The sequence below is a fragment of the Muscardinus avellanarius genome (genome assembly GCF_963383645.1).
Source record: "Muscardinus avellanarius genome assembly, chromosome: 14".
NCBI lineage: Eukaryota > Metazoa > Chordata > Mammalia > Rodentia > Gliridae > Muscardinus > Muscardinus avellanarius.
In genome coordinates, this window is record NC_137800.1 from 72,108,585 (window position 1) to 72,135,820 (window position 27,236).

Sequence of the window (27,236 nt, forward strand, 5' to 3'; positions counted from 1 at the left end):
TTATTATAAATGATTTCCTTACAAGATACTTAACCAAGCCGGTGAAATGCTGAACCAGACAAGTTTCAAGAACAAGGTGCTGTGGAGGGGTGGAGGGGAGACTAGGGAGAAAATATAAAAGGCAAATAAGTAAATAAATAAAAATAGATAGATAGATAGATAGATAGATAGATAAGAACCCCAGGCTGTTCCGTGGTGGGTTCTGAGAGCCGGTTTTCTGTCTAATTGACTTGAATGGAAATCAGCTAAAGGTGAGAGTGCGAGAGGGATGCTGCCTCCGCAAAGGCCTGGCTCTTCTGCTCGGTCAGCAAGTGAACTTCTGAGTCCATCCCTTCCTTTTGCCCAACTCTGCAGAGGATGGTAGTCTACAGGTGCCCATCCTGGCGACCCCCTTCTGGCCCTGACGAGCTAGTGCTCCTAGCACTGGGGCCCCAAAGGCATCATGGGATCTAGGCAGTGGCTTCCCAGGCTGAATTCACTCATAAGAGCAACCAAAGGCATCCCTTCTCTTCCCTTCCGTACTTCTCCTTCCTAGAAGCCTGGGGGCCAGCATGCAGCTACTCCCTGTAGGGACACCCTTCCCAACAAACAAGAAGTACCAAGAGGAAGGCAGGTGCAGGGTCAGGACAGCCAGAAATGGACAAGGACCCACTGAGAACAGGTGCACGCTTCTGCCTTGGGATTACACCTGTGCTCAGAGCTATCTGGACTCAGCGTTCTGACTCACACACTTGTTCTTCAGCCTGAGCAGGTCTGAGAGAGAGGCGTCTGTGTACAGGGAGGGAGGGGACCCTTCATGGCCTCCCATGTCTTTTAGCTGCCCGCTGCTACTGATGAGGCTTCCTGCAGGTAGACAGAGGCCAGGGCAGAAGAAACTCTGGGCAGGAGACTGAGGGCGCCACCATCCTCAGCTGCTTGTCTCCTGTCTCCTCGTCATCCCTGTGCGCAGAAATGCTGAGGCCTTGTCTTGTCAACATTTCAAACGTCATCTTTTCCCAGTCCCTCAGACAGGATTTGAGCATCTGTCCGGGTGACCAGGTGCACCAGTGTGATAAGACTAGTCATTGCCACGAGTTCTCTTTCCTGCCTTCACTTGACTGGGACTTATTGAAATTCATGCTCACCAGTAAAATTCTCTCATAGCTTTAGCTTGTGTTCCAGGTTCTTGGTCCCCAGCAAAGACACTTGCTCTCTGCCCAAGGGGGATCCTCTCTCTCTCTCTCTCTCTCTCTCTCTCTCTCTCTCTCTCTCTCTCTCTCCTCCCTACTCACTCTCTAGACTCTTAAATCCTGCATGATCTGCCTCTCTAGCACCAGTGTATGCAATAAATCCTTTCACTTCATCTGCTTCTTCAAGTAATTTTTATGGCTATATTGATGTGATCCTTGAAGACCCCCACAAGGGAGACTTGCTCTGCCACCCACAATGTATCCTTGTGACAGAAGGGAAGAGTTTGAGGCAGGGAGGCTCAAGCATCAACTTGATTCTATACCCTTGGACCTTGGCTCTACTTGGAATCTCATTTGGGATGCTTTCAAAGATCTGAGTCGTGGTCTTTCTTTGGTTCTGGTGTCACGATTGGCAATATCCAGGAGATGCCATTGTACTTAGAACATCAGCAATGCTTTGGTTTGACGAACCAGACAGGGCCAGACTGACTTCCATGGTGGCAAAAACCTTTGAGCGCCATTACTCAAGAACTCTCGCTATTGGGTATTTATAACCACAGCTAGTTCTGGACACATTGTACATGACCTATAAAATATTTACTGATCAACTGAATTGGTTCCCATAAGATTCCATAGTCCCCTTTGCTTCTTCAAAGCAAGAGTAAATAAAACTTGAACTTCAGTGAACACTACTGTGCTCTTTGTCTTTGAAAGTAAAAAATCCGGCTCAGCACAGTGAAGCACACCTGTGTGATCCCAGTATTTGGAAGGCCAAAACAGGAGAATTGCAGGTTCAAGGCCAGCCACAGCAACTTATTGAGACTTGTTCAAGATTAAAAAAAAAAGGCTTGGGCAGCTCCAAGGCAGAATTCTCCTTGGCCCCATCCCCAATACTAAAGAAGGAAAAAAAAAGGAAGGAATGAAGGAAGAAGGGAGGAAGAAAAGAAGGGAAGTAAAAAGAAGGAAAGAAGGAAAGAAAGAAGGAAGGAAGACTGGATGGTAGTAGTAGTAGTAGTAGTAGTAGTAGTAGTAGTAGTAGTTAGTAGCTAGCTATTATCAAGTTCTTACACTGTAACACCAGGAATTCTGCTGAGTGTTTATTGTATACCTATATTAACTCCTTTAAACCTCATAACTATCATCTGCAGAAGATTAATTACTATGCCTCCATTATTCCCTTCATTTTATCAAGAAAATGCTGAAAACACAGAAAGCTTAACAAACTTGCTCAAGTTCACAGAGCTGAGCTATGAGCCAAGCAAACCCTAGGGCCCACACCTTGAACCACTACCCTGTTCTGTTTCTTGTGCTATTCATGCTAAAGTGCTTCAAGCCAGAATATTCCATTAATGATAAGAGTTAACCACAGTTAAGTGTTCAGTGCCAGGCACTGCTCTTGCCCTTTATGCAGCACCTCATTTATCTTTCCCTATGGTTAATAATGTGTTTATTAGCATCATTTTATAGACAAAGAAACTGAGGCTCAGAGAGGTTAAGTAACTCATTCAGAGTCATATAACTAAGTCAATGACAGAAGCAGATCCAAACCCAAGCAGCATGGTTTGAGAAGCTTCCAACAACCAGCAGCTTTATTTGGTTCAGGGATGATGGAGAATGGTATTCCGTGGACCCGTTGTTGCATTCAGACATTTTCTATTTGAATGCCCGTACTCAGCCTATCACACAAGCCTGGTATTACTTTGTTCTTAAAAGACTCATTTTCAGACTACTTCTTCAGAAGAGCCTAAGATAAGTTGAGGGGGGCCAGAGTGAGCCCATGGGAAGGGCTGCTCCTTCCCCGGGTCCTGGGAGGTCACACCTGAGCAGGCATGGTTCCTTGTTCCAGCCTAGGAAACCCAGGCTCAGAAAGGCGTCTGCTGCTGCTCACACGCAGGGCTGTCAGAGGGCTCAGCTGGGTCCTGCTCTGGGAGCAGACTTGAGAAGACCAGACAGTGCTTATTGGAAAGGGGGACAGTGCCAAAGCTTAGGGACCTAAAATTAGACCTACCAGCTGTGTTTTGATTTTGCAGGCACATGCATGTCTGCTGTTCTCAAGAACGCAGGGTATTGAAATATACATGAAACCTGCTCTCTGAAGTACAGAGAAAGCACAGAATTCTTGTGCCATTTCTTTCATTTAGTGTTTCTCTTCCAGGGCCCTTTTCCTTAAGGCCCGGGGAATGACATTTGCTCCCTACCCCTTTTCCCCTCTAAGCTGCTGTTTCCAGAGCCGATTTCAACATACACACTGAAGAATTTCAGCCTGCAGACCAACCAGGGAGCATGTGATGCCTTCTCTGTGTCCCGGAGTTATCGCCTCTGGAATGTCCAGCCCACTAGACTTAACAGATGGGAGCGTAGGCTGAGCCCAAGGTGACCCAACAGCTGGCTCATGGCCTAGGGATGGATGGAGCTCGTGCAGGGCAGTGGTCCACGGCAGAGGAGATGTGGAGTTCACATCCCCGCTGAGGCCCAGCCAGGCACCATGGATGGTCGGAGGTGGGTAGTCTACGACAGTTGGCAGAGCGCAAGCAAGCATGGTGCTCCCAGCAAAATGATAACCAGCAGCAAAGAACTACAAAGATGGGGCTGAAATGAACAGACAGGGCCTAGATCTTGCCACAAGTATCTGATCCAAAAGAATGAGAACTTTTTATAGCAACAGGGTCCGGTGGAACTTTCAATGATAGTGGGAATCTTCTACCATTGTACTAGCCACTTTTCACATCTGGAAATCAAGCACTTGAAATGTGGCTAATTTTTAACCTTAACCTTTAATGTATTAAATTGTGTGTGTGTGTGTGTGTGTGTGTGTGTGTGTGTGTGTGTGTGTCTCACTGGAGATTGAACCCAGGGACATTCTATCTCCGAGCAACACCCCCAGCCTGATTTTTTATTCTTTATTTTGAAACAGGTTCTCACTGAGTTGCAAAGGGCCTCACTAAGTAGCTGAGGCTGTCTGTGACCACAATTCTCCTGTCTTAGCCTCCCAAGTACTGGGATTACAAGCCTGCGCCACCACGCACAGCAATGCATTTCAATTTAAAAGTCCACCTATGGCTAGTGGCTACCATATTGGACAGCAGAGTAGGAAGAAGAAGAAGCTTAGCTAGTAGGTACCTGAAATAGTGCAAATTGGATCCAATGCCTGGGGTGACATCAGGCTTTCCATCAGCTGTTTCCATGCAGAAATACTCTCTGAAGCCTCAACTTTTGACTGCCTTCTAATGTCTTCTTGGCATCTTCCTGGGAAGGCGTGCCCATTTTTCCCTCTATAGCCATTTGCACACTGAAATGACCCTGGCTCTAAGGAGACCCTACACACCTTGCATTAAGTTTTGCCCATTAAGAATAAGTCCCTTTCCTTGATGGGATGCTCTGTCTTCTAAGCGGTCCTTCTGTTTGAGGGTGATACTCTCATTTTGTTGACATACTCATTCTTCCCTGTTGCTGTCCATTTCTTGAACCTATGACCTCAACCACTCTATCCCTAGAATTTATCATCATCTCTCATCTGGGCCACTGTAGTCCTCTGACTTGCTCCCTGCTCAACACAGACCTCCTATCATCATCACTGACACAGCAGCCCGGGTGACCTTTTAAACATACGATACAGAACCTCTCACTTCTATGCATTTAATCATTCAGGAGCTTCCCCTGGTGCTATCTGGTTTATGCTGATTCTCTATCCCTCATACTGCTGCTCCCTGTCATAGGAGTCTAGAAGAGCTGCTCACAGGTCCATCCTAGGGCTGCCCAGGGGTTTCCAGGGAGGCTGGAGGTCTTGCGACCCCTGGGATTCCAGGTGCTACTGTTGATGTGATGTTATCTGTTCTCACATGTTGGTGGATCCGAGGAACCAGGGATCATCAGCTCATTTCATATTGAATGTCTGAATGATACTATTTTTATGGGTTAGAATGTCTTTATCACTTTCCCAATGAACTATTAAATATCTTTCAGAGAAGGTTTATAGTATTAGAAGTTAATGTTATTTATGACCGTGTTTTGATCGTTCAAAAAGCTGAGGGAAATTCAGAAACTATATCCCACAAGGGAGTGGATTTATTTCTTTTTTTTAAAAATATACTTTTCTTGGTGCATTGTAATTATACATCTATCATGAGGTATAGAGTAATAGGAACATACATGCATACAACAATTGGTCCAGAGGAAAAACACACCAAATGCTTCTTCTCCTGGGCTCAGATCGGTTCTTAAGAATCCCTATAAGGATGAAACAGTCAAGTCGAATGGGTTCTTCAAATTTAATTCTGGTGCATTTGACCGTCAATAGGCTTTCATATATGAACCTCAAAATTTATAATGTAAGAGACCATAATGTTCCCTTTATAGCTATACTTGTCTTCCTATCCACCTTAAAATTTGAGATTCCATGGCACCCACCAGTCTGCTGTCAGACTGGCCCATGTCCTTTAACGTCCTTCTCCACAAACATTGCTCAGCAAAGCCCATCCTTAGACCCATGTAGCCATCAACTAGTTCTGTTCGAGGAGCCATAGGCATAGCTGAGTTCTGCAAGAGCTCAAGCTCCTCCGCACCAGAGTGGCTGTTACAGTTATTCTGTATATTCAACCCTCCTCTCTCCACTGGCTCCTTCTCTAAAGCCACAAGCACGCTCAAGATTCTTCCAGTTTGAGAAAACAGGCAACTTTCCTTGGCTACAGCCTATATCTCTCCTTCCTGAAAACCCAAAGAAAAATTACTCTATATTCTATTTCTCTGTCTTCAAACATAGCATACCTTGTGGTCCATCTCCAATGGTCCACAGCACCTGCTCTGCTCAGACAAAGGCTATCAGGGACTATATTATAAACCCAGTGGAATTTTTCTCAAGATACATTTTACTTTCTCTTCCTGAAGTATTTGACTCTGCTGAAAATTCCCTTTCTTAATATTCTTATTGTGATTTGAATTCAATGATACCGCTCTCTTCTGAAATGTCCTTTAGTCTATTGCTTCTGAGAATACCCTGCCTTGTCTTTTCATGTTCCACCATCATATCCTAAAGAATTATTTCTCAATCCTCCCAGATGAAAATGGCCACTCTGCTTCAGATCACTCACACAGACCCCAGGTAGTCGCCATGATATGTTGTTCACTACGTCCCTCAGCCCCTCCAGGAGAACAGCTGGAGGGGCTGGCTCACTCGCAGGCTCTCAATTGCATGAAACTGTACCCATATTGGGAATGGCCTAGGAAGATTTGAGAAAGCTCTGATTATTAATAAATATATTTCAAAAATTGGATGAGGGGGAGACCCGTGGAAGGACTTGGTTTTGGCCAAGAAGCAGGCAGCTAATGTATCATAAATTAACCTAGCTAAAGGTAATTAACAAGTGGAAACAGAAGGGGAGCTAGGACTTCCTCATTCTAAAGACAGGTTTACATAATAATTGCTAATCTAGTTAGGATGGGAGGAGGGGATCCTCCTTCAGGAAAGGAGAAACCTGGGTGTAGGCCAAAGTTTGGCAGGAAAATCAAAGGGATGGACTTGACCAATGTCAGAGTTATGTAGAACAAGATGGAGGGCCTTATGTCTATAAAAACTATTCCGGGTTTTGTATTTCGGTGATTTTGTTCGAAGCACCCCCTGGGTAACATGAAGCTGTAACTGCTTTCTGTATTTCTATCTTTTTAATAAACTCCTTTAAATCTTTAGCAAGAGTCTGGGCTATTGCATATTTATCCTTAGCTCAGGACAAGAACCCGTGGGTATTTTTGAGGGGAATTATTTCTGGGGGTCTAACAAAGGTCCCCGGGGACAGTTCCCCTAAACGGTGAAGGTCACATTCATCTTAAACAGTAACAAAACCAACATGACTGGCCCAAGAAAACTGAAACACATCTCCAGAGTTGGTTTTGCCTTAGCAATGGTTGCTGATTTGCATTCCTGATCTAGAACAATGTCTGAGCTACAGTTTGAAATAGGCATAGTGTCATTCAAAAGGTAGGGCCTGGAATCCAAGGGACAGCTTCAGAGCTGCTAACTTTTTTCGTGCTAGTTCTTTGGCAAAGCCCTCTTGGGTAGCATTTCCTAAAGACATCCATGAAACAAGAGTACGTAGTATATGAACAAATCTCATTCTTGGTTTAAAAAAGATGCTGATAGCCAGACATGGTGACACACATACCTGTAACCCCAGTACTTGGGAGGCTGAGACAGGAGGATGGTAGATTCAAAGCCAATCTCAGCACTGTAGCAAGACTCTGTTTGTTTCAAAATAAAAAGGGCTAGGGTGTTAGAATGTCCCTGGGTTCAATACCCAGTATAAAAAAAAAAAGAGGGATGGTAATTACATATTCTAGACCATGCTGAGCTAACTGAAACAGCAGAGTTGACTTCACTGAGGGTATCCACAGGCAGGGAGCCATCCTGATTGTGCAGGTACACAGGATGCTCCAGCCGTCCCTCACCCCATTTTGCCTTCAGACCCAAAGTTTACAGGTTAATGAATTACAGCAAACCTCAGGGGCAGTTTGGAGGTGATTCTGAAGCTCAAGATGTAGTTCTTTTGGAAAAAAATTTGTTCAGCGTATTAGAATAGTTTTCTTTTGGATTGGTTCCATATGTCTTTGGTTTGTTAAGGGGGAAAGAGATTTTATTTTACAGTTCAATCAAAATTAACGGATAATGAGGATAATAATTTGAGCATATTAAATTCATCTATTTTCATCTTCCATACTTCATTCTTCAACTGCACTGCAGCTCCCCCATCAAGGACATCTGGGAACTTGCCAAAGGTCTCTTCCACCGTGAGAAGAAGCTACTGTTGTCTATGACTGCTGGATAGCGAGGTTGAGTGCCCTAAGGAAGAAGGTAGACATGGCAGGAAAGAAGTTCTGATGAAGTGGAATAGAAGAAATACATTTTAGGTAAAAAGGAGGCACATTGGGAAGGGAAGGAAGCTATGGTTTTAAAATTTGAAATCTTCCGTTTAACAGAGCTTGTTTATTCTTAAAATGCCAGGCCTATACTTTTAAATCATAATGGGTTGGCTCAGGAAATTCCTGAGGCAATTAAACCTGAGGTTCACCTTTTGTCAAAGTTCCTCTGCCTCCTGGAATATCTCAAAAAAGTCACACTTTTTGTTAAAAGAGCCCCCACACCCATGGTCCTGACTCCCTGTCTCTGAGCCCAAGGAGTCCTGACCCAAAGGAATTCTCACCTTTTGTGAACCAGAAAACTTCAAAGAAGAGGCTGCCATCCCTTCTCTAGAGGGCTTATGTATTATAAGAAAGAGAGCTCAAAAGAGCTCTGGACCACTTGAGCCATTTTTTAGCCATTTTGGGGGGAGGGGACATTCTTAGCCATTTAGCCATTTTGAGTGATTTTGAGTAATTGTGGGCCATTTGGGGCCATTTTGGGGGCAGCTCTGGGACATCATTTTGCAGCTTGTGTGTGGCTCCCATGCTTTCAAGATGGCCCACGTTTCCCCTGAACATGTATCGTTACTTGAATTAAAACTTCTGCCTTTATCTCTCACCGGCACGTGTTGAAATACTTTTCGCCATGAAAGCCAAGAACCCACAAAAGTTATCAGGCTGCCCAGGACAGTTCCAGATAGAAGAAGTGAAAATTCTGGTTGATCTTCCTTGTGGCGTGTAGGAAGGAGAAAGGCAAAGGTTTGAAGCCAGTGACAGGATGTGTCTCAACCCTCCAGCAACTCACAGCTGGTGGGAAAGCTCGAAACAGAGAGGTCTGGTCTCACACTCCCTCTCTGGATCTCCAGAGGGCTCTGTCACATGGGAAGCTCTGGTGGCAATGTGAGGCCACTGAACAAAAATGAAAATGATGGTGTGAAGGCCTTTGATAACAATCCTGGCATTCCCTTAGCATCCAGGCATTGTAGAAGGATCCAGAAGTTTCCCCCACCCCTTGAGAACAAGAAAGGTAGCTAAAGAAGCAGACTGACACACTGACAGGAAGGTTTTTGTAGCTCTAACAAAGTGACTAGTAGTTTATAAGGTTGTAGGGCTGTTTCCTGGTCAGTGACTGAAGGATCTGCACAGGAGGCAGGGGGTAAAGGAAGAGCCATCAACCCCACCTGAGCCAAAAGAACAGAACACAAACATGACTGACAAAGGCCTCATCAGCAGAAACCAGCCAGAGACAATGGCTCTGCCCAGATGCACATCTGGATCACCAAAGAGACTGGAGTATTCTAAGAAGAGCAAAAGTGTTACGGTTTTGGGGTGAAGATGTTATGGTTTGGGAAACTGTCCCCAGGGATCTTTGTTAGACCCCTGGGAATAATTCCCCAAAATACCACAAAAAGATAAAAAGCGCGGGTTCTTGTCCTGAGCTAAGGATAGATATGCAATAGCCTGGACTCTTGCTGAAGATTTAAAGAAGTTTATTAAAAATATAGAAATACAGAAGATAGTTACAGCCTCATGTTACCCAGGGGTAACATAAGGGGGTGCTTCTAACGAAGTCACCAAAATACAAAGCACGGAACAGACTTTTTATACACATGACCTCCATCTTGTTCACATAATTCTGACGTAGTTAACATCCCTGTAAGGTTCCTCCCCCACCAAGGTATCTCCTTTCATGCCAAGGTGTCTCCTTTCATGAAAGTCGACCCCCTCCTCCCATCCTAGCTAGATTATCCAATGTAGATCTGTCTTTAGAAAGAGGAAGTCCTAGCTCCCCTCTCCTATCGACTTGCTAATTACTTTTAGCTATGTCAATTTAAGTTTCAATAGCTGTTTGCTTCCTGACCAAAACCGAAACCAAGTCTTTCCCCAGGACTGCCACTTTTACACAATTATTTTTAAATATATCTATTAATAATCAGAGCTTTCTCAAATCTTCCTAGGCCATTCTCAATACTGGTACAAAAAGATGAGGGATCTCTCTCCTTCACCATCAGGGCCACACAAGAAAGAAGAGAGGGGGAGAGATTAGTTATTTATTGCTATGTAACAAATTGCTCCAACATTTAGTGGCTTGAAACATCTAGAAATATTTACTCTAGGCCAGTTTCTACAAACCAAGATCTTGAGGGTGGTTTAGCTGCTGGTGCCTTGGGGTATTTGATGGGGCTGATGTCAAAGTGCTGACCAGGGGGACAGCTATCTGAGGGCTTGACTGGCATTGGAAGATCCACCATGGAGATCCACCATGGAGATTCACCATGGAGACAGCTTATGCACTTATATCCTAAGTCGTTTCTGGTTGTTGAAAATGAGGCAGAGAGCCTCATTTTCTTGGGCTGTTTTAGTGTTTTTGTGACATGGGAGCTGGCCTCTTCCAGGGACAGCCAACCAAAAGAGTATGGTGGAAACAGCAGTGTTTTAAAGGGCTTAGCCCCTGAATCTCACCACAGTCTACAGTCACAGGAAACAACCCTGATGTAGTGTGTAAGGGGATCACACAGGCATTAGCACTGGGTGGTGGGGCTCTTTGAGGGTCATCTTGAAGCTGGCTACCTCAGCGAGTTGATTTTTGAATTGACTGAACAATCACTAATCAAGTGGCTGATTTAACCAGAAGAAACTGACAAGTTCCTGGATGGGTCTGAGATCCATATAACGAGGCCATTACAACTGAACTGGAAACTTTCCGTTTTTCCTGATTTGCTTGTGTAGATGGAGCTTGAGAAGCAAAGTTGATCAGTTATAGGATGTTGTTTTCCCAGTGCTGAGTTGTGACTATGTAAGCAAACCTACTGCAGTTCCTCAGTATCTGCAGGGAACTGGTTTGGGTACCCCTGTGGTTACCAAAATCTGTAGACACTCAAGACCCTGGCATAAAACGGCATAGTATCTGCATATAACCTACATGCATCCTTCCATATACTTTAAATAATCTCTGGATCTTTTATAATCCTAACACATATACCTATTGCAGCTAAAGTGTATGTTTAGGGAATTGTGGCAAAAAGAAGAAATCTGTCCATGTTCAGCATTGCTTCAGGGTTTTGTTTTTGTTTTTGTTTTTGATCTTCACTTAGTGAAATCTATGGATACAGAACCCGCAGATAAGGAGGTCTGGCTCTATCCTTGTATCTATTTGGCTTAGTTAGTGATTACTCTTCTTAAAAGCAGATGAAGTATCTGATCTTTCCCTTAAGGGATTTATACAATGGATAAGGAGACAAAAAAGGAAAGAGGAAAGAGGTAGTTTCAGAGAGAGTGTTCGCAGAGGAGCGCACCTTTTGGTCAGAGGTGAGTAGGGTCAGGCAGAGGGGTCCTCTGATGTCCATGGCTTCAAGTACCAAGAAGGAAACTCCCGCTCCTTTTACACCCTCACCAGCCGGCGGCAGAGGCCCCATCCCCTCATGGTCTCCTCCTCACTAGAGAAAGGGCCTCAAAGGGCAGCCGAGATGCATCTCAGATGACAGTCTTACCCCAGTGGCTTCTGGAAGAGCCGAGACGTCTCTGTTGGACGTGGGGGCTGGGGAATGCATTTTTCTGAAACAGGATTCTAATAACATACCACAGCTCCGATTTCTAGGATGATTGAAACCTTTGCTATTAATTGGAGATGGGGGTGGGGGTGCTTGGGAATGTGGAAACATTTTCCTGCCATGGAAAAGTTCACGTTGTGGGTTTTGGAGAAATAAAATAGCCCAGTGTGTTCATTGCTTTGGGTCTGCAGGCGGAGAGGAGGTGGGCACTGCATGGGAGGGGCATGGGCTCTGTCCTGTCAGGTTGGTCAGGGACTGATGGCTCAGTGTGAGGCACTGGGAAAGGAATCCCTACACACTTATTACTTTGAAACTTGCAGCTTTGCACTCAGGTTCCTAGAGGCCCCCACCATATGCACATTCTAGATTTGTCAATCAACAGTCATCATGATATTCAATAATTGGCACATCCGTGTAGGCATTCAATAAACAATATTCAGGGCAGGGGGTTTGGCTCAGTGACATGAGGCTCTGGGTTCCATAATCAGCGCTGCCTAAATCAGTACACATATTCAGCAATGACAAAGGGAGATTATGAAGCTTAAAAAAAAAAAGCATTATCATTGCTATACCAAAGGGAGAGGAGAGACTCCAATAGGCAGAAGTGAGACTTAAAAATAAATTTTTAATTTAGCATGCATTTGCCTTCTAGTCTGTCTAATTAATGAGCACTGTGTTTCTGAGCTTTGGTAATGTTAACACCCCTCATTTCTCATTCTCTTTCCTCCCCGTCCCTCCACTTCCAAATAATTTCCATATTTCTGAGGCTTCACACTGGAAGGATCATTGATTTGGAGAAACTTTCAAGAAAATACCCAAAGGGAGGGTACAGGATCTGAAGTACCTTAGCCTGGAGCTGACTTCCCAGAGGAACCTTGGTGAGACTTTATATTTAAACACAGTGTTTAGAAGCCCTTCATTTATCAAGTGGATAACTATAAGCTCTTGGCATTGCTCCTAAGTAGCAAAGCTACCTCGGTTTCCTGGGCTGTAAAGTGGATATAATTTTACACATCTTGTATGGCTGTAAAAATGTAATCAAAAGATATCTAAAGTGTCCAGCACAGTATGTTTTACTAAAAATGTACTTTCCATCTCTAGCCTAATCTGTAAAATGAAACAAATGCTATTTGCCCCACAAAGTTACAAGGATTCAAGGAAAAACATCAAAACATTGAATATAGAATATAATATGTAGATGATTTAAAAGAATAAGCTTGAGAAGTTTATTACCATTATTAGTATCTGCCTCTGTAATTTCAGAGAGGGATATAAATATTTTCCTGCTCTTACTTCTACTCTCTGTCTCACCCTCCTCTCAACTTTCACATTATGCATCTTTGTGAATATTTGATATCTTCACTTCTGGATTTCTTGCCCTACAGAAAGGTCAGCCCGGTACTGTGGTTTTTTAGTTGTTGTTGTGTTGTTGTGTGTATGTTACTGGGGATTGAACCTAGGGACGCTACCACGTATAAGCTACACCTCCAGCCCTATTTAATTTTTTTATTTTGAAAAAGGATATCACTAAGTTGTTGAGAGTCTCACTAAGTTGCCAAGGCTGGTCTCGAACCTGCAATTCTCCTGTGTCAGGCTCCCTGACACAGGCAGGAGCCACCATGCCTGGCAAGGAGTGTGTTCTCATAAGAAATACCAGCACTTTCACTTGGCAAGTCAAGCTAAGCTAGAGGAATTCATCTTTGTGTTGAAGAGGCAGGATAACCCTAATGACAAAGGGAGCAGATGGGAAAGGACCAAGTCATGCCAAGGGTTAGGGAAAAAGAGAGCTTTGTTCCTAGGCGGCACTGGGAGGAGCCATGACTCCACATGTCTCCAGGTGAATCCTCACCCAAGTCAAGTGGCCTTTATGCTTTGAGGCCCAGGATGCCTCCTGGGTCATGTTCTCTGTGGACACATGAGCTCACCCCAGCACTGTCAAGCACAATGTCACAGAAGAGGTGGACAAGAAAGAAGATGATGACCCTTGTAGATGCAGAACCAAGGCTGCATGCTTTCTTCCTGTGGTCCATTTCTAGCCCATCCTGGAAACCTGTCACCCTAAAAACAAATCATCCAGCAGTCTGAAGGCTTCTGTAATAGAACGAGTCTTCCAAGGTAGAAGAACTTTGATAGTTCTGGTTGGTATAAGAGGGCAAGAGTGAGCAGTGTGATCCCCCCCCCCCCCCCCCGCTTAGAGCTCACTCCCTGATGTAAACCAAACTTGGCTCTACTCCTGGGCTTCTAGGGTGAGAAAGAGCATGATTCCTGGGATCTGAGTTCACATCCTCCTCTCCCTGGTTCCTGAAGTCCAGCTCCCTCTTAATCAAACCTCCCTCTTCCATGGGAACGATGCAAGTTTCAACAAGACAGAACTGGGGGACCTTCCAGAGTGTGGCCTGAACAACTGTTTGAAATCATAACTCCAGCTCCAGGTCTGTGCTTCTTTGTGCCAGATCCTAAGAAAAAGATAAATGAGAGCAAACGGGGTAAGAAAAAGGTCTGTGGCACCTTGATTGATATCGAACATCTGATGGAGAGCCCGTGCGGGTCCTGTTTTTTTTATACAGAATGCTTGTGGCCCCTGTTTGCTTTTGCAGTTATGGAATGTTTCTATTCATATCTCGTATGCTTGCAAAAAGAATCAAAGGGGAGAACCATTGTGAAGAGCACGAAGATTGCCACAGAGCTGGGCAGTTTATTAAGTGAGGAAAATGAGGTTGCCATCACTACACACAAAATAAAAAAATGTGCGAGGCAGAAGTAGGTGCTGGTTTCTACAAAAAGGTGGGTCCGCCTTGAGCTCTTGGGGCTCTGCAGGCATTTAGAGGTTTCTTTGAGCGTCTGTGGCTTAGTGTTATTAGATTTGTCTGGCGCTTGTTGGAAAGTATTTATTAGAAGCCTTCTTGATCCTTCTTCTGTCTGATATGTCATAACTTTTATGACATCGAAATCACCCAAATGAAGAAGCAGAGACAGGAGATGATTTGCCAGTTTCCGAAAGACTGCTGGCCATTTACACGAGGGGCATGCTGGATAATTTATGAAAACAAAACAAAAAAACCTTCGCTGGAAGTGAAATAAAGCCCCGTGCTCTATGCAGCAGTCATAATGAACAAAATAAATTCCATCGTTATGCAGATGTTCCACGAGGGCTGTCAGCGCGTCCAGGAAAATTTACTCCCTGTCTCTAATGCTTAAGACAAACAGTTCCACGAGATGAACCGCAATGAGAGGAGCCCGACTTTGTGGCTTCTCCAGGAAGTTCTCTGTGTGGAGTGGAGCATCGCGACGCCAGGCGCGTCCCAGGAGCCCACCCCCCTTTTTGTGTTGTTGTTGGTGTTCTGCCACAATAGGGAAACTTATATATTTTTATTCTGCTATTTTGACCCAGAAACATTTATTGAACTCTGGCAAGCAAGGAAAACTATATCCATTTGAGTTGTTTTGAGTGACAGGGTCTATGTGGCTGCAAGAGAAACTGAAATAAAATCTTGGTCGTTTTGTAGAAACCAGGTTATTTTCCATTCCCCTTAGCCTGTATGACTTGAAAGAAACCCAGAAATGATTCTCTCGGGGGGCTATATGGCCCTCAACCTTTTTGCCAGCAACACCAGACACTGCCAAAAATCTCAGATTCCTGACCTATCCTGGAGGAGCCATCTCCCTTCACGTCTGTGTCTGGTTTTGCTAAAATTTAGAGACTGTCGAGGCTCCTGCACCGTGCCAAAGCATCACATGCACAGGTCTCAAGCTACTTACGGTTACTTGTCTTGGCTATGATCCTTGCTATGCTCAGTCTCAGCGGTAATTTTGCCATAAACCATCTTTCATCTTATTTACTTAATTTTATGTATTGAGGTGGGGGTATTTCCTCGCTCAGAATTACTTTTCTGTTAGATGGCTTTGCTGTAAAAACCTTTATGGATCAGAAGCGGGAAGGCAATGGCCATGGAGCCTCGTGGATCCTCCACCCACCGGCAACTCCATTAGCCAGGTCCCACCGCAGTCTGGAATGCTCCTGGCTTGTCCCCCAAATAGTGCATGTTAGCACCTTTTTTTTTTTTTGTCTTCTTTTTATAAAAAATAAATAAAATAAAATAAAATAAAATAGCCTCCATCTGGGCATAATGGTGAACGCCTGTAATCCCAGTACTTGGAAGGCTGGGATAGGAGGATAACAGGTTCAAGGCCAGCCGCAGCAATGTATTGAGACCTTCTTTTAAAGCAAAGCAAAACAAAAGCAAATAAAAAAGGGCTGGGGTGTAGCTGGGAGATAGAATGCCCCTAGTTTTGACCCACAGTATAAGTAAATAAATAAATAACCACTACTGAAAAGAAATGAGTATTAATTTCCCTATAGAGCATTCCAGAAGACCCGGCTATTGTTTTTGGAGTTTCCAGGAAATTATACCAAGCAGCAGGTAGAGACAACGGATCTTTGTTCAGAAGTGTGGACTTTGCAACACAACCCTCACTAACAAATTATCCACCTCGAACTGGTAAGAGGCTAAATAAAATTCCCTCTCTTCCTACACTTCCTAAGACAAAGAAGCCCACGCTAGGCGGCGAGTCTGCTGCGGGCCTGGGTTGGTGTCCTTTTGGTGTAAGAGCCAAGTAACTCCAACCCAGGGGCTTCATTTAGCGAGGGCTGCTCTCATCACTTCTGCATATTTCCTATGAAATCATAAAACAAAACATAAAAGGAGAATGGCAACAGTAAAGTAGCTACGCCACAAACTCAACAACGATTATATATTCTATCTAGGGCACACTTAACTCTCTAATTGCTAATTGTGATTTAAATGAAAACATGTGCTCCTTGTTAAATTCATCAACTCAATTTTTAAGTGTTGCGGAGCACTGTGAGGAGGGCTGAATACTCACCTCAGGGTCCTGACACCCACAGGGCTCTGGCAGTTACCAGGTGTCTCCTGAAGTCAGAGGCCCTCGATGGCCATGTTGCTTCCAAACCCAGTAACCAGGTGGGAGGGATCTGGAAGCAATCTCTTGGCTGGGATTCTTTGCACATCCTGTGTTTCTGTCTCTCAAGTGTCCAATGGCTCACCCTGAGAAGTTCATCCAGGTCCAGGTCTATTTGGAATCCAGCCTTTACCTGCTAAAGATACTCTATGGAGCAGGGCACGGTGGCACACACCTGTAATCCCAGTACTTGGGAAATGGAGACGGGAGGGTCACAGGTTCAAGGACAGCCTCAGCAACTTAGCAAGACCCTCCGCAACTTAGGGAGACCCTGTTTGTTTCAAAACAAAACATAAATAAATAAGGCTCGGAGTATAGCTCAGAGGTCAAATACCCCCTGGGTTCAATTCCAAGGGACCCCACCAAAATACCTCTCATATATCTTTCATATAAGAAATTACTAGCTAATACCTAAGTTGGAGAAAATTAATGAGTAATAAACATATTACTAGAAAGCTGGAGGTAAACATTAACACCAAAATAATTTAAATTGGTTACCTCAGAGTTTTGGGGTTCAGGCATACTGAAGGCAGGCGAAAGTTGTACACGTGCGCACACACACACACACACACACACACACATACACATACACGCACCACATTTCTTTATATGTTTTGTAGTGCTATTCACACTGTGAATTCTGTACATGCACTACTTTGATAAAATTAAATCATGGTGGAATCTATTTAGAGAAGTTTTGAATAGTCTTTGGTCTTTATAAACTCGCTCAGCTCTGCCCGCTAGCCAGCTCTGCCAGCCCACGCTTCGAGGTATTGAGAGTTACAAGGCGCGTGGACGGGACTGACATCTCTTCAGCCTATGAAGAAACAGATAAAGCTTTTAATTAAACATCAAGTGAACAAGAACAATCCACAGCTCTCTCCACATCCTGCTCCTCATCTGCCTGGCCGAGTAGTAGGGAGCTTATAGTTAAGGATATTTTTGTACATCAAAAGGTGAAAGATTGAGGATTTGTTCATTTTTAATCTTGGTTTAGAAACCTAAAAGCTTTTCATGCAAATCCAATTAGATAGTCCCAATGGTCCAGACTGGTAGAAATCATAGGCTTTGGAAATAAAATGTCTATAGTAAGCCCCAGAACAAGGATACCCTTATAAGTACAAAGAGCAAAAGCCTTTCCCAATTGGTAGTAGTAGTAGTAGTAGTAGTAGTAGTAGTAGTAGTAATAGTACTGTGTGTATGTGTGATACTAGGGATTGAACCCAGGGGCATTCTATGTCCAAGCCACCTCTCCAAACTCTTTCTATGTTTTGTTTTAAAACAGGGTCTCACTAAGTCACTAACACTTCGCTAAGTTGCTGAGGCTATCCTTAAACCTGAGATCCTCTGAGCTCAGCCTCCCAAGTACTGAGATTATAGGTGTGTACCACCACATTCCACCAACCTTGCATTTTGACAGTGTCTATCTCAGGAAGTCAAAGACCAGTGCTTGGAAAAGCCTTCCCCCTCAGAGCTTCTGTGAGCATCTAATTCTGCTCTCTGGGGCTCTTGTTAAATACTTTTTTATTGATAGATGAAGTGGGAAAAGGCCCGCCTAGAGAAGTCTCTTGAGTCATGGTAGGAGAACAAAGACCTTTGACTTTTCCATCAATGCTCTGAGCAAACTCTGACCAACCATCAGAAACACACACACACACACACACACACACACACACACACACACACACGGTGAAGAATCCAAGGCTGTGAGCAAGGTAAACTACATAATGGGGACAACCCAGTTGCCACGAGGTGACAATCAGAAGCTTTTTGTGAAATAATTAGTAAGATCAGCAAAAGAGCAACAATGTCTGAAACCAAACGCAGGGCCCTGTGTGACCACAAAGGTCATGACCCACCAAGCCGCCTGGGTACCCAGTCTGATGAAGTGTTGTCGGGATTGGAATGGATGCTCATGTGTTCCATTAGCTCATTTCAAAGTCAGGTCAGAACCACAGTCAACCCCTTAGGGAGAGAATTCCCATACCTGAAACCTACAGGTGCTCCCTCCTGCTTCTCAAAGGGTCACAGGGATGATTGTGATCAGGGAGGAAGACACATCAGAGCAGACACGCAGCAGCTAACTGCATCCCTAGTGATAGGAGGTTTGGTCTGCTGCGTGGCCCTATGTCCACGTGATAGCGGTGCTGCCACCGTTCCCTCTCTCCTGTGAACCCAGGAAGCACTTCCAATGGGTAATGGGCACCTCTCAGCAAAGATTCTGTACCCCCAAATAATCAGCCTGTCTGCAAAGAGACAGAAACCTTGCTTCTTTAAAGAAAGTGTCCTGACAGCTCTTGTACGTGACGTGACGTAAAGATAATAAAGGAGAAAATTCAGTCTGTTTATACACGCTATACCCCCTACTGAGCATTTTGGTGCCATGTTGACAGCTGGTCTCAGAGAAGTTTCTAGCTCTAGACAATATGGAACACACATGTTGTACACGTACATTTTATCTAAGTTTATACAAAACGCTGCTTAAGATGGGGAGAAGAAATCATCACTATGAGAAATGGGCATTTTCTCTGAAATATGCCACACCTTAGCCTCTCTTTGAAGCTTTCCAGCTGGCTCTTATTTGAAAACAGAGATGTCATTTTAAAGACAGAGCCAAGGCAGTAAATAAAAATTAGCCACTTTATGTTCTAAGCATTTCAAATGAAATTAAGTAATGTTTTAAAAAGACTAAATAGGGATAGGGTCCTTATTAAAATAGCTTTTAAGAAATGTTATTATGTCTTAGGAAAAGAAACACTAAGTTTTCTTATCTTCAAAGTGGTCTTTGGTGGAGTTTTGCTGTTGTTCTTGTTAATATATATTTGTTATTTCTGCTCAGACTCACGAGATCTTGGAACCAACTACATGGAATAAGTAAAAATTAGGCAAAAAAAAAAAAAAAATCTGATGTGAAAACCTGCCCAACTGATCTCTGTCGTTCTTGGAGGAGAAAAGGAACATCTATCAAGAGAGTTCTCCTAGAAGTTGTTTCGATTTTCTCTCAAGCTTTTACACCACTCAGAAACTTGCTGAAAGCAGTTTCTGAGAACAATGGAAGTCTCTCCAGAGCGTGGGGCAGAACCCTGTCCCCAGAATCCGAGCAGTGTGACTGGCGTGAGTCACTGAAATAAAGGCAGGCTTGCATCTGCTGCAGGAAAACCTTAGTTCAAGAGGTGAACATTTTTGCTCTGAGAAATAAATGATGTAAAGAGTGTTCACAACACCCGAGAGCTCATGTATAGGATGTGCTTATTAAATATCTTAGACAAATGTTACAAGACATAGTGGTTGCTAAGTAAGCACAGTTATGGTTAAGACAGTAGCCTTGATAAATGGCTTTAGGGTAAATAATACAATTCTTAAAATTTAAAAGGAACATAGTAACTGGGAAAAATACCATGATGAGGAATCAGGGCATTGATGTTCTCGATCTAGTTTGGGGCTCCAATTTTCTTAGCTTAAATAAAAGGAGTGATATGATCTTTATAAACTCTATTAGATTTAATATTCTGTTGCTTTTCTTTTGAAGTTATTTTTAAGTTTACAAAGGTAGCATGTGCCCCTTATAAAACTTTCCAACAATGCAGAATTGGCAGGCAGAAAGTAAATGGTTTCCTGCACTCCTCCCTAAGACTCTTCCCTGCCAGACCCTTTGTGCATTTCTGTGCCCGGGTGTACACACGCATGTGTGTCCAGATGTTCATGGGTACACATGAGGATTTGGGTGTGCATAACTGACATTATAATATATTTTCAGAGTTTTACTAAATATCATTAAAAAATTGACATCTTTCCATATTAGTTTTGTCAAATTTGTTTTATCCTCCTACTGGGCCGCATACTATTTTATAAATAGTAATATAATAAGTATTCCTCCAATAAAAGCCCTTTAAATGGCTTTTTATTTATTTATTTTGGTAGTACTGGGAATGGAACCCTTCTACCTCTGGGCTACACTCCCAGACCTATTTTATATTTTATTTGGAAGCAGGGTCTCTTAAGCCATCGAGGCTGGATTAGAACCTGCGCGATCCACCTGTCTCCACCTCCTAAGTGTGGGGATTACAAGCGTGCGCCACCACAGCCGGCAATATTGCTTTTAATTTTTGATACTAAATGGAATGTTGTCATGAACATCCTTGTACATATATCTTTGACTGGGTACATAAGTATTTTTTTAGGATGATATCTAGAACAATAACTCTTTTTTTTTTTTGAGATATTGGGGATAGAACCCAGGGGGCATTTTATCTTCGAGCTACACCCCAAACCCTATTTTCTATTATTTACTTTAAAACAAAATCCCACTAAGTTGCAAAGGGCCGCACTAAGTAGCTTAGGCTATCCACAAACCACGATCCTCCTGTCTTAGCCTCCCGAATGCTGGGATTACAAGCACGCTCCACTATGCCTGGCTTTTTAATACAGTTTTTAAAAACCTTTTATTTTTATTCTAGAAAAAGAGAAAAGGATTTACAATACACTGTGGCAGGCATGAACTCCCTGATGTGTATGAGGGAAGAGGCCTGCTAAGACTTTCTAGGACCCAGGGTGGGGCATGGTTCTGATCTGGGCACCACAGAGGGCTGTGGATCCAGAACAGTAACTTCTCTCTGAGAACTCTCCAGCAGCAGGACAAGTGCCGCATCTGGATATGACTCTTGTCGCAACTGTTTTATTCTTAAACACACACACACACACACACACACACACACACACTTCTTGCACTTTCGGTGAAATCTGGGGAGACAGGATGGCTTGGGATGGTACAACAAAGAACCACAGGCTGGGTGGCTTGGGAACCACAGAATGTATTTCTTGTAGTTCTTGAGGCTGAAAGTCAAAGACCAGGAGCACCAAGATGGTCAGGTTCTGGTCAGGACCCTCCTGTAGGTTGCAGACTGCCAACTTTGTATTGTACCTTCAGGTAGCAGAAAGACAGCTCTCTGGGGCCTCATTTATAAGAGTGTTAATCTCACCATGGGGGGCTCTATCTTCATGGCCTAATTATCTCCCAAATGTCCCCCACCTCCTAGTACCATCACACTTGAGGTTAGGATATCAACGTCCGACTGGGGGTGTGCAGATTAGTCCATTGCCAAGAACAAATATGTACATGAGTTTAATCTGTATCACAGATACCTTCTATGATTTTATTAAAGTGACTTGGGTAAATATTAATTAGCAAACATTTCTTGAACGCCCACCACACACACGCCATGCACATACACTCTTTAGACATGGTCAAGCTCAAGGACTTTGGAACGAGGTTCAAATGTCATTCTTTACTTTTTTCCCAACTATAGCTTTGCACAAATCACATCTAACTAAAACAAACGCATAGTGCAGTCTTAAAAGGAAAAAAAAAATCTTAATGTGTCAATATATATGAAAGAACTGGGTGTCACCGGGGAGAAAATCAACCCTGCTCTCTTGTCCTGGTGAAAGTAGGGAGCTTGTGTATGCTCCAGGTATGTGTCCCTAAATTTTATATTCCAAACTGAGAGCTTAGGTCTCCAGGAAAACAGTGCCGGAATTAAAGATCATGTTGTCTGTGGTTGATTGTTACAGTTCTGGCCCCGATGAAGCATGCCCTTGCAGAGTCTTCACTCACTCTGGGCTCAGCCACAGGCTTGCTTGCAGATGAAACTTACTAAGACTTACTAAGAGCGTGTGCCTTGGGGTTTACCCCTTTTGGGGCACTGCCACTCCATGTGAGAAACTCAGAATATTTTGATGGAGAGGCTACATGGGAGAGAAGCAGAGAATCCTGGCCAACAGTCTAGGCTCATCACCAGACACGTGAAGGAGGCTATTTGAACCACCCATTTTCCACTGAGCTGCCAAAAGACTGTATGGACATGTGAACACCGGTGAGTACAGCCCCAGAACCACTCGGCTGATCTCAGCTCAGCCGAGCAAGTTCACACTTGGTGTGAGCCACTGTCTTTGAGGTGGCCTTCAACACAGCAAGAGAGAACTGAAATGGAGTCCAGCATCTTCCTTTTAGAGATGAGGCAACTGAGAAAGTCAAGTTAGATGTACTGGCTAAATTCCCAGGTCAACTCTACAAAACCCCAAACATTCCTGCAAGTCATAGTAACATATTCTCTCCGCGACCTCCAGCAACCACATGATGGAAAGGGTGTATTGTTGGGCTCACTTGACATGACAGATCTATATTTTGCATACACCCTTTCCTCTTTACTCCCCCTCAAAAGTGGGGGGAAAGAGAGTAGAATGTAGTAGTTACTTCTAGGAACTGATAACTTTTACCTGAATTTAAAATAAAACACAACAAAGGGAAAGAAAAACTCTCCACAAGTACTAACTTGCATTGAAGAAGTATCTCCCCCAGATTTTCCATATTCTAGATTTCCTGAACTCGGGGACCAGTCAAGTGATGGACCCCACACAGGCTCAGATCTCCAACGGAGTGTGGGAAGGCCCAATTTTAATTTCTGATTTATAGAGTCAGGTGCTGCTCAGATCCAAATATCTAGTGACCCCAAACTGGCATCCCTTGAATCACACATAGCTCCAAATCTCAACTCTTGCTCCCAAGTCACCTCCGCCATAAGTCCCATGGGGCACTGAGACGTTGAAGACATAAGCTTGTACCTCAAGGAATTTCCAGTTTAAATGGCAAGATTTAGAGAGATCTCAGACTTGCAAGGAAATGACACCAATACAGTTTATGTTGGTTTAAACGATCACAGTCATGCTGTTTGCTAAATTGTTGCAATACTTCCTATTAACCGCCTCAAGTCTCCAAGGCTTTGGATGGCAGGCAACTTCCACAACCTTCTCCATCGTGTCCCTATCCATTACGATTGGTCCATGACCATCAAGTACGGGTTGTTAAATATTCTGGGCATCACTGTAGAGATAAAATTGTACGGTGTAGTTTCTCTATGAGTGGCAGGGATGCCACATGTGGAACAGGTTTAAAGGGTTAGGGAAGGTGCCCCACTGGATCCAGGTGCTCTGAAAGGAAGCGGTACATTTGGGTGTCTGGAGAAATGCATGGGATATAAACAGTAAGTGAAGGCAAGGCACTTGACATGTCCAGTTCATGAAACACAACTAGGATCCTGCAAGTAGCAGCCAGGAGTTGCCCAGTGAAATAACTGGGATACAGTTTGCTTCTTTACGATCCTCAAATCTACACTATCTCCAAAAAGATGGGAATTCTTTTCTGAAATAAGGCACCAAAATGGGTTATGAAGGCAGAATGATCACAATTTATTCCTGGGCGTAAGATTTTTATGAAGACTAGCAGGTGATATGCCTGAAAGGGAACAAACGAGCCATAGGTGGAAACCGCACACAGTTCTAACAGATTTGGGTTTCCTGTGAATGCAGACCCAAGAGAATGCATTTTGTAGTTTTTTTTATAGTGCAATATACTTTAAGTTGCAGAACCATACTGTTAATATTTTACCAGGTGAGTATCTTTTTTATGATCTGTGTTCTTCAACATAATTAATCGCACTAGTAAACATACTGAACACTTATAATGCCAAAATAAAAACAATTTATGTTTAACACAATGATACCAACAAACAAAATCATTTTTCTTTGTTTCTCTCATCTCTGTAATTTCATATATGTTATTATGCATGCTATTTCGTACAAATAACAATAGTGTTCTCTATATTTTCTCCTTATATTGCCTCAATAATCTCAGGAGTGACTTTTTTGTGTGTGGTATTGGGGGTAGAACCCACAGGCTCTCTACCTCTGGGCTATACTCCCAGACCTACTTTATACTTTTTTTAAATTTGGAAACAGGGTCTCACTAAGTTGCTGAGAGCCTAACTAAATAGCTGAGGCTGGCTTTGAACCTGTGCGATCCTCCTGTCTCAGCCTCCCCATCGCAGGCAACTTCTACAACCTTCTCCACCTTGTCCCTATCCATTACAATTGTTCCATGACCATCAAGTATGGGTTGTTAAATATTCTGGGCATCATTGTAGAAATAAAATTGTAAAGTGTAGTTTCTCTATGAGTGGCAGGGATGCCAGGTATGGAACAGGCTTGGGGATTACAAGCATGCATCACCACGCTCGACAGGAGTGACTTTTTTATTTTTAAATGTCACTAACATGTGGGGAGGGAAGACTGAGGAACTATCAAGATATAGTATGAACTAAATTTTGTGTCTCCCAAATTTCTTTCTTTCTGCTTTTTTTGGGGAGGGGCTAGGAATTGAACCCAGGGGCATTTTATCTCCAAGATATACCACTAGTCCTTTATATTTTTTATTTTGAAACAGGGCCTTGCTAAGTTGCTGAGAGTCTGGTTAAGTTCCTGAGGCTAGCCTCAAACCTGTGATCCTTCGGTCTCAGCCTCCCAAATGCTGGGATTACAGGTGTGGGCCACCATACCTGTCACGTCTCCCAAATTTCTATGTTGAAGTTCAAACTCCCAGTACCTCAGAATATAACTATTTACAGAGAGGTTCTTTAAGGAAGCTCTTAAGTCAAAATGAAGTCTTATAGGCTCTAAGCCCATAGGACAGATGTACTTATAAGAAGAACAGAATTATCCAGGCGTGATGAAGCAGGTTTATAATCCCAGTACTTGGGAGGCTGAGACAGGAGCATCACTCAGGTTCAAAGCCAGCTACTTAGCGAGGCCCTCTGCAACTTAGTGAAACACTGTTTCCAAATAAAATATAAAATAGGTCTGGGAGTGTAGAAAGCCCTTGGGAGTTTCATCCCCAGTACTATGGGGGGAAAATAGAAGAGAAGAAACACACACACACACACACACACACACACACACACGACCATGGGAAGACACAAGAGGAACAGATACAAAAGCTATGGAGAAAGGCCTCAAAAAAGTCTGTAACACTTCGCTTTCAGACTTTCAGCATCTGAACCCTGAGGAAGTAAAAGTCAGTTGCTGGTTCTCTTATGGCTGCTCCCACAGTCAAACCCACTCACATTCCCAGGCCTCTTGAGCACCCTTAGTGCATAGCCTCGTCCTGGGCCCACCTTCCTAGGTCAGTTCTCACATCCCAGAAAGATCTACTCCTCCTTGGGAGAATATAATTAAGTCTTTTCGAAAGTAAAGAATTAGCTTAATTTAAAGTACTCCATTTTGTAAAAGCACCATTTTGTAACCTTGTTTGAGTCCCTGTTGCATTGTGAGTTCTGTTTCCTGAAAACTGCAAAAGGCAACCCTTCCCCTGAATTAACCACCTGTGTGAGACTGTGAAACCAGCTCCCAACAATAAGAGTAGAGTCAGAAGTCTGCGTCAAGGATAAAAATGCAGAACTTCCTGCCGTGTGTGCTTGCTTACCCAGCTCTTGTGGCAACACACCCTTTTTTTGCAAAAAGTAAAATTGCCTTGCCAGCCTTTTTGAACGCGTCTTTTCTTATGACACCATGGAAATTTATTTCAAACACCCTCTGTAGAGGTGACAAAGGCGAGCAGGGAGCTGCCCTCTTCCCTAGCCTCTCTAATTAAAAATAGCCTCAAGGGAGCAGAGGGAAGCTGGAAGGAGGCCTGAGGAGGCCCCGGGCATCCCTTGAAGGGCCCCAGGACACTGTGGGGTGCATGCTGGCAAGATGCTTCAGTCTCCACAGCCACTGTTCTGGGCATTGGTTATTTTGAAGAGAATGTGGGGCGGGGGGGGGGGGTGTAAGGACGAGGCACTCAATCCCTGGAAGTACCATCCTTCCTGTTTCAAACAGCCCCAGCAAATACTGGCAGGTGATGTTTAGTTAAAGGATGGCAGATTTCTCACCTGCCCCTTGGCCAGATGACCAAGCTCCACCAAGCCCTGTGGCCAGCAGCTACGCCCGCTCCCTTGACCCGCACTAGCACTGATGAAGGAAACCCTTCCCCAGGGCGGGCTGGGTACGTGCAGACTCCTTTCAGAGGTCACCACATTTAACCCTTCTCTTTGTTTCTCGAGGATGCCCAGAAAGGTGGCTTGGTTGTGACTTCTGTTATTATTACTTTGTTGCATCTCATCTTGCCTTTATGTTTGGCTTGCCTGCAGAGCCCTAAGCCAGCTGATGTGTTGGGATTAATGGGGCCAGGAGGCTTGCAGTCCCAGCCTCTGCGGCTGTTTTTGTGGGTTTTCTCACTCTCTCCCAGTGAGTCCTGTGTCTGTGGGATGTACGATGTCTTTAACGTGCATGCATTTGAAAGAAGCAGGTGAAAGCTGCTCCTTTGGGCTGGCCTAATTGGGGAGAATTGCAGTTTAGAGGTAAGGGCTGGGTCTAATAAGTAAGGGGGGAGGGGCGCACAGAGGAGGGGCGGACCAGGAGGAGAAGGGCTCTTTTTTATGAAAATGTGGGCCTCCCCACTGTCATTTCTCTTCAGCTGCTGCCTCGCAGATGGACCCTTTAATTGAATTTTCCTACAGGCCTGGGGGAGGGAGTCATTTCAGGTCCAAGAGCAATTGAAGTGAATCTGATGGTTTTGGTTTCTCTTCATCAGGAGCCGAGGGCCAGGTGGGTGGCTGTCAGTCTTAGTGTTATTATTTTATGCCTGCTTCTCTTTCCTACCTTTCCCTTTCCCCGAATTTCCCCCATCCCCCTTTAAGTGTCCCCACTCAGAGTTACTTAGTGACATCCTGGCCTTAGTCATCAGGTTAAGCTTGGAGAGAGATGAATTTGAAAGAAT